Genomic DNA, 8,332 nt, shown 5'->3' with positions numbered 1-8,332 from the left:
CCTAGGCAGTTTGGGTGCTTACCTTACTAGACCTGGATGGAGGTGGGTGGTCCTTGGACTTCCCACAGGGCAGGGAACCCTGATTGCTCTTCGGGCTGACGAGGGAGGGGGACTTGATTGGGAGAGGGGGAGGGAAATGGGAGGCGGTGGCGGGGAGGAGACAGAAATCTTAAATAAATAAATAAATTAATTAATTAATTAAATAAATAACTTTTTCTCAGAATTTTCCTCAAATATGATGAGATGGAGCAACCATTGCACAGGGTTTATAACGAAGACTCAATACTTCAACAGCCGTAGGGTGAAGGACAAGGAGGGTCATGAATGGAGTTAGAAAATTGTGGTGGTAACTCTTCATGGCCAACTGGACTCCATTTAGAATTCCCTAGGATTTACCTGTGAGGTGTTCCCAGAGAGGTTTAACTGAAGAGGGAAGTCCTATGTGGAATATAGGTGGTACCATCCCCTAGGCTGGAGTCCTGGAGCGAATGAAAACACAGGAAAGAAGAGAGCTGAGTCCTCACACTCCTTTCTCCCCGCTTCCTGACTGTGGAGGCAATGTCATCTGTGTCACCTCACACTCCTGCCACTGCACCTCCCCAATATGGTGGACAGTGACCCTCAAACCACGAGCCAACATAAGCCTTCTTTCAAGGTGCTTTTGTCAGACACATCGTCCCAGCAAAAGAAAAGGAACTAAGTTTATGTGTCTCTCATAGAGTAAGATAATACTCACTGTGAATAGGCTATGGTATATATTTTTGTCTCTAGGGCAACCACTTAGAAGTGGGGGTTCTTGAGCTGGTGGCAAAGCTCCGTGGTAGAGTACTCACTCACATGTGGGTTCAGTGATGAGACATGGGGGCCCTTGGGGCATTGTTCTTCTGCTGGTTTTCAATTTCACCTCCACAGCTCTTCCCTAACTCTGGTCTTCTGACCCTTTTCTGCCTCATGCCATCCCCTGTCCATTTCCTTCGCTCCCCATATGCCACCAGCAGGAAGCCACATTGTAAAGCAGACTTCATGAGGGTTTTGGGCAAGGAGTGATGGCTAGATCCCAAATGACACAGCCAACTATGTACAAACAACTGTCATCCAACCAGAAATCTTGCTCCAGCCCCTTGCCCTGCATCCCCAATCTACCCAAAGTCCATCCTTGCCATACCTGAGGGCTGTCATTTCACAAATGCTATGGTCCTTAAACGGTCCTGTTACAAGAAGACAGCATTCTCTGTGAAAACTTTCACTACCAGCTTTTAAACCCGGGTTTTCTCCCTCCTAGTTATAGATACACTATTAAACTATCTCCTGCCCCATTTGCACTTAAACAGATCAACAGACTCAGATCCAAACAGGCAACATCCACTTACCCAGGCTTCGAACCCAATCAGAGACTTAAAGGCATCAATCCACCCCTTTCCTGTGATTATTCTTACTAATGTCTACTCCTTGGGACCCATTTGCCATCCCAAGTGACTTTTTTCCATTGTGTGTGTCTTAGGCATAAGATTTTGGGTCAAAATATTACATTCTTAACTTTCCACAGAAGGAATCTTTCCACTGTCGCCAAATCCCCTGGTGCTGATATGCATGGTACCTGCAGGCCAGTTTCGAAGATGCAAATCTGGCTATACAGCCTTCGTTGCAGTCATCTGGTGCCGCTAGTAAACTTCCCACAGCTTGGTAGTTTTTAATAATAATTCATTTTGCTCATCCTATTGAGCTTCACTCTCCTCTGAGAGAGTGGGACTGCAGACACCAGCACGGTCAGATCACTATCTACAAGATACCAAAATCTCGCGGGATGACGATGGTGTCTGTCAGCTGAGACCTGGGGTGACCTGGGTTGTGACAACAGCACTGAGGAATCATTTCCCCATAGGACTTTCTTTCTCACTATGTAGTTGCAGGAAAGGGGAAGAGAGAAGGGGAGAGGGAGAGGGAAAGAAGAAGAGGGAGAAACAGGCAGGCAGAATTGAAGACCCAGCCGTGGATGCTAAGGCACTTGGAGATGACAGGGGCACAAAGCCCTCACTTTTCTTGTGTATGTGTTACCCAGTTAGCTGGAGTTCAGGAAGATCTACAGCACTAAAGGAGGCAGACAAGATGTGGGTTGAAGTTATGTCGGCCTCTCTTCTTCTATCCTCTTGCCCCTCCCTGATTCGCCTCATTGTTCATAGACAGAATTAAGAGGGCTAGGGAGTCTGGTTGGTGAGAGCGCCCTTGAGAGCTAGCCTGCAACCCAGAGCTCATTGAGAAGTGCAGAGAACTTCCAGGGGCAAAGAGTTTTGTGAGCGGAGAAAAGCAAACACAACCTGTTACAAAGATGAGTAAGACCATCTTTGACTACAACTCTCAAACCACACATCTATTGAGAGGGAGGGGGTGGAGAGGACAAGTGTCCAAACAGTTGAGGGAAACAGACAGTGCCAGCCATTGGCATGACAGTCACTTGTAATTACATGAGCTAACAAAGCAGAATTCCTGGCATGCCTCACCCCCGAATCGCTTAGAATTGGCTTAGAAAGCAGAATGGTTTTTATAACAGATTTTTCTAATTATGTTTTGCTTATGTTAATATGAAGATTTTATTCCTCAAGTAAATACCACCTGATCACAGAGCAGCAGGGCCCGAAAGTACACTGAACGCCAGGTGGAAGCCAGGCTGGGGGTTCACAATTCACTGCCTCGCGAAGGTTCGCATTTGTTCTGTGTGGGCTGCTCTCTCCAGCTCATCTGTGAAGCGCTGAGGGCGGCTACTCTATCTTCTGGGCTTCCTCTGAATTCCTTCAAAGTAACGACACTTAACTGGGTGTGGCGGCATGTGGCTGCTAGGAGGCTGAGGCAGGAGGATGCAAACTCAAGGCCTGCCTGGGCTACAACAGAGGAAGTTCAAAGGCAACCCGGGCAACTTAGTGAGACCCTGCATCAAAAGAAAAAGGATTTAAAGGGGTCTAGTGTAGCTCTTGCTTGTATAAGCTCTGGGTTAAATCCCAGTGCTGAGAAAGACTACTCCAACTTGGCTTCACATAAAATTACCTGTGGAAACTGTTTAAGTGCAGGTTTCTAGGCCCTGCCAGAATGATTGACAGATAGTTCAGATAGTTGATTGTCTTGGTCTAGGTAGTACCTGGGAAGCTGAATTTCAGCAATATTCTAGATCCTTCTGAGATACCTAGACATGTCACTTCATTATATTTTTTTAAAAGCTTCTCAAAGCATTAGATGCATGATTCATACCTGAGGTAAAGCAAGTTTGCTGGTATAGCGAGGAAACGAAAGTCAGATATGGGATCGGATCCTCCTCAGTATTAACGAAGCATGCTTCCTTCTCAGACTGTCGTTTGTGAGAAGGGTAATAAATACATAAGCCTCAGAGTTCTGCATGGGAAGATTGGAGGAAATAATCCCTAAGTTAAAAAATCAGAGCACTACAGAGTAGCTCTCAGTTTTGTGTCTAGAAGGTTCCAGAGGCTTTCTCTTGTGATTCGTGCCTTCAAAGCCTCATGGGAGCACTGGCCTTATCTCAATGTGCCACTGAGCCACTTTGTAATTCTGTGTTTCAGAGTTCAGACATGTGCGTGCGTGGATGCATGCGTGCGTGTGTGTGTGTGTGTGTGTGTGTGTGTGTGTGTGTGTATGTGTGTGTACTCGATCTCCTATGTGTCCACATGGGGAGGCAAGAGGTCAACTTTTGAGCGTCTTTCTCTACTCTCAATCCACCATATTTTTGGAGACAGGGTCTCTGCATCTGAACCTCACTGTTACTGCTAGATTCAGTGGTCATTGAGCACATGGGCTCTGCCTGCTCCCCTCCCACCCCCAGCACTGGCGTTACAGGCACACGCTCACACCCAGCTCTCATCTGGGTTCCGCAGATCCTAACTCACGCTAGGTCACCAGTCCTCTCCCCACTGAACCAGCCTCCCAGCGCAGAGCGCAGACCTTCAGGCTCCTCGGTCTCTTGTTTCCACTCATGCCATCATCTTTATTCATCCTACAGCATATGGACAGCGGGCTTTGCGTCCGCTCTCCCTTGCTGTTGGCACTGGCACCATTCAACAATATGGTGTTAACAAAAAATATTAAAACTAGCTGTCTTACATTTTTGGTTCTTGTTCATAATGTTGCATAATGAAGAGGAGAATCTTTCCCACAGTCCCAGTGGCGCAGAAACATTTAGAGATGACTCTAAATATAGCCTCCCAGATGACAGAGAGGTTGTTTTATGTCATTCTGTGATTTCTTTTTCACAGCATGTTCTATGTGCCGGAATAATAAAAAAAAATTTTTAATGAAGTCTGAATGCTATATTTAAAGGCACCTTTGCTCTTTGCTGGTTGCAAAACACATTTTGTTGCCATTTAGTTTGCTGTGCATCTTGGCATTGGGCTCTAAGCAATGACAAAACAAAAGGCAGAAAGCAGCAGCCCCGACCGAGTACACCAGCTCCTATCCCTCCTAGCCTGTTAGCTATTGACTCCCAGTACATGTACAAAGAGTCGCAATGGTTCCTCTTAATTCTCTGATTGGGCTTGGGTATATGGTAAGAGAAGACTGCAGGGCTCCAGTATTTTACACTAATCCCTGGTGACATAGTATAAGCTCCCGAGTAGCACCAGAACACTGGTTGTTAAGGAGAGTAAGTTGAAACTGCAAAAACTTCTAGCTCAGGTACAAACTCTGTGGCAGCCTATTTGTGGCTATAAAACTTCAGTCACATCCGATACAGTTGCAACAAGCTTAGGACTTCTGCATATGAATCAGGAAGGAACATGACTCAATCCATAAGACATAGATAGGTTCGGTTAATTCCCAGGAAAGCAGCTTTGGGGAGATGCATATGGATAGTTTTCCTTAGCTGGAAAGAGAAAGTTCTATCTGAGAAGAAGAAACCTTACGGACTTCTTTGTCGTCTGTGGTGAGGTAGGTGGTTTGTCAGGAAGTCAACATGGCTCTTCGCTGGGGGAATCCAGAGACCGCTGAACTGGGTCTCAGAGTGACTCAGGTCAAACTGTACGCAAAGAGCTGTGTGGGTGGGTGTGAACGTTTCCTGTGTCCGGCGTGCTTGCTTCCTGGGGAGGTGTGCTCAAGGCAAGGCTTCCTTGGTGTTTCTACAAGATCGTAGGGCAAGTTCTGGTCTCAGGACTGAAGTTTTGGTCCTTGTAATTGTTAACATTATCAACTTGATTGTTAATAATATGGGCACACCTGTGAGGAATTATCTTTTTTTTTAAGATTTGTTTATTTATTACGTATACAACATTCCACCTCCATATATGCCCGCACGCCAGACGAGGGCGCCAGATCTCATTACAGATGGTCGTGAGCCACCATGTGGTTGCTGGGAATTGAACTCAGGACCTCTGGAAGAGCAGCCAGTGCTCTTAACCACTGAGCCATCTCTCCAGCCCAAGGAATTATCTAGACAGGATAGCTTCAGGGCTTCCTCATGAGGGTTTGCTTCCATTCAGCTAATGGAAATAGGATGACCCACCCTGAATGTGGTCAATACCATTCCCTGGGCACAAATCTAGTTTGTGGTAGACATACCATCATCCTGCCTCACCTGCAGCTTATAAAGTCTCTCTGCTTTAGTCGGCGAGTGTGGCTTCTCTGGCCATGATCTCTGGAGCTGGAGAACCCACTCGGGAGTTGCCTTGCTCAAATAAAACTGTTGTACTTTTTCAAGTCAGCCTGATCTGGCTTACAGTTGGTGGAGATGGTAAGGGGTAGGGGACAGAAAACCTATTAGTCCTCAGCTTGCTTTCTTCTTTTTAGGCTGTCCCAAAGATTGAGGCTAGAGAAGCTGACACCCCCCCTCCCCAGCAATGAGTGATGACGTATCCACCACAAGCTGGGTTTGTGCCCAAGTGTGGTCAAAAGCTGAGGGCTTTAGGTGGGGACTTGGACAGCTGGCAACTTCATTTTTTTTGTCCGTTTGTGCATGCACATGCATATGCTTATATGTGCACTCAAGCACCACAACGTGTGTGTGGAGATCAGAAGACAGCTCGTGGGGGCGGGGGTCAGTTCTTTCCTTCCATTCCTTCTACAGGATCAAACTCGTCCTCAGGCTTAGTGGCAAATGTATTTACCCACCAAGCCATCTAACCAGTATCTGGAAAGACAAGCCATCTTCACCCCAGTCATCTCTCAGAATAAGTAGGTTCATCCCTATGCTGGAAAAAAAGATCAGACTCTAAAAAAGTATGAAATGTTTATACCCAAAGGATCTAGTCTGCACAGTCATCAGCTACACTGTGGGGTCTCTGTGCGCTCTCTCCAAAGTGCACAGGGATCTCAATTGGTAGCCTACACAGTGGTGGTCTCCTTCTTCCTCCCTGAGAGAACCTCATTTTTGTTTGGATAGCACCCCAAAGCACAAACCCTCAATTTATTACTCTCACACCTCTGTAGCTGACTGGGCTCAGCTGAGTGCTCTTATCTGGAGATCTCATGAAGTTACAGTTGGTTGGCTGCCAGGGCTGGGTCATCCAAAGCTTCCTTCAGCTTCTTCATTCACAAATCCGAGGCCTCAGCTGTCATGGCTGCAATTAAGGACCACTGACCAAGCATCCCTGTCCCCTCTTATCAGTTTCAGCATGAGTCTGTCTTGGGCTTCCTTATAGTCAGCTGTGTGTGGCAGATGGCTTCTTATAGGATGCACCAGCAGAATTCTAAGTCTTCTATCACGAAGCCCCAAAAGCTTTACAGTACCACATCTTGTCAGTGATCCAGCGGCAGTCCAGACAGTCCAGGAAGAAACCACCGGTTGCCATGGGGAGGGAGCGGTTCCTTTAGACCATTTGATTTTTTTTTCTGGGCTGGAGGGGAAGTTGGGCTCTCATAAAGTGAATGTGGAGGACTAGGTACCATGGTAGGTTCCCTCTTCACCTCTAGGGAACCTACCAGGTGGGGGTCTGGGGTTGAACTCAGGTGGTCAAGCTTACCTGCTAAGTTGGCTTGACAGTTCAGAAATACATTTTATTATTGTTGTTGTAGTTGTTATTGTTGTTGTTAATTTTTTCATTTAGCTGGGCAGTGGTTGTTAGAATTATGCCGGCCTGCCCTGTCACCTGGCTACCCTGTCCCTTTAAGAGATAAACTCTGCCCACTCCCAATCAGTACCCCCCACAGCTGGTTTCTGTCAGCTCTTCTTCTATAGATGCAGCTCTCTGCCTCCATCCTCCCCTCCTCTCCCCACTCTCTCTGTCCCTCTATTTCTTTCTCCCTCCCATAACCCCCCTACCCTCCCATACTCTCCCAATCCCCACTAAATAAACTCTCCATAACCAAGTTCTCTCTGCATGGTGTATCTGTCTGCCTTACCTGCTGTAGTCCTGCACACACTGTGGGATCCGCCAAGGTCTCACTTTGCCATAAATCATAACAGTGGTGGCACATACCTTTAATCCTAGTACTCAGGAGGCAGAGACAGGCGGGTCCCTGTGAGTTTAAGGCCAGCCTGGTCTACAGAGTGAGTTCCAGGAAGGCTCCAAAGCTACAGAAAAACTTTGTCTCGAAAAATATTTTTTCCTCTCCCTTCTGTTTCCTGTCCTCTCTCCCCACCTCCTGTCTACCCCATTCATCCTCAATTCCACGGAAGTCAACAAAGCCTGGCATATCAAATTGAGGCAGGACCAAGCTCTTCCCCTGATGGAGGAAGGTCATTGGTTAAATAAAGAAACTGCCTTGGCCCTGATAGGACAGAAAATTAGGTAGGTGGAGTAAACAGAAGAGAATGCTGGGAAGAAGGGAAGTGAACTGAGACACCATGCCGCTGCTCCCCAGGGCAGATGCGATGAAGCTCCGACCCAGAATGGACGTAGGCTAGAATCTTCCTGGTAAGTGCACCTCGTGGTGCTACACACATTAATAGAAATAGGCCAAGCAGTGTTTAAAAGAATACAGTTTGTGTGTTGTTATTTTGGGGCATAAGCTAGCCAGGTAGCCGGGAGCTAGGTGGCAGGAACGCAGCCCGCAGCTCCTTCTACACTCCCCCTGCATCAAGGCTCCAGCATGGGGAATAGGTTCCAAGAAGCCAGCTCATGCACCAGGCACAGGTCCTGATCCCATTGCTAGTGGCCCACAAACAGACCAAGCTACATGACTATCAGCCACATGCAGAGGGTGGCGTGCAGTTTCCCTCACTGTGATTCAGTGTCCTTCCTCCAGTGAGATCCCTCTAGCTTAAGGCCCCACCAGCAGCTTCTTATCCAGACCATAAAGGCCACTTCTTCTTCTTCTTCTTCCTCTTCTTCTTCTTCTTCTTCTTCTTCTTCTTCTTCTTCTTCTTCTTCTTCTTCTTCTTCTTCTTCTTCTTCTTCTT

Source organism: Microtus ochrogaster, linkage group LG4 (assembly GCF_000317375.1).
Source record: "Microtus ochrogaster isolate Prairie Vole_2 linkage group LG4, MicOch1.0, whole genome shotgun sequence".
NCBI classification, from domain to species: domain Eukaryota; kingdom Metazoa; phylum Chordata; class Mammalia; order Rodentia; family Cricetidae; genus Microtus; species Microtus ochrogaster.
The sequence above is the reverse complement of the archived record's forward strand: the minus strand, read 5'-3'. Positions refer to the sequence as shown.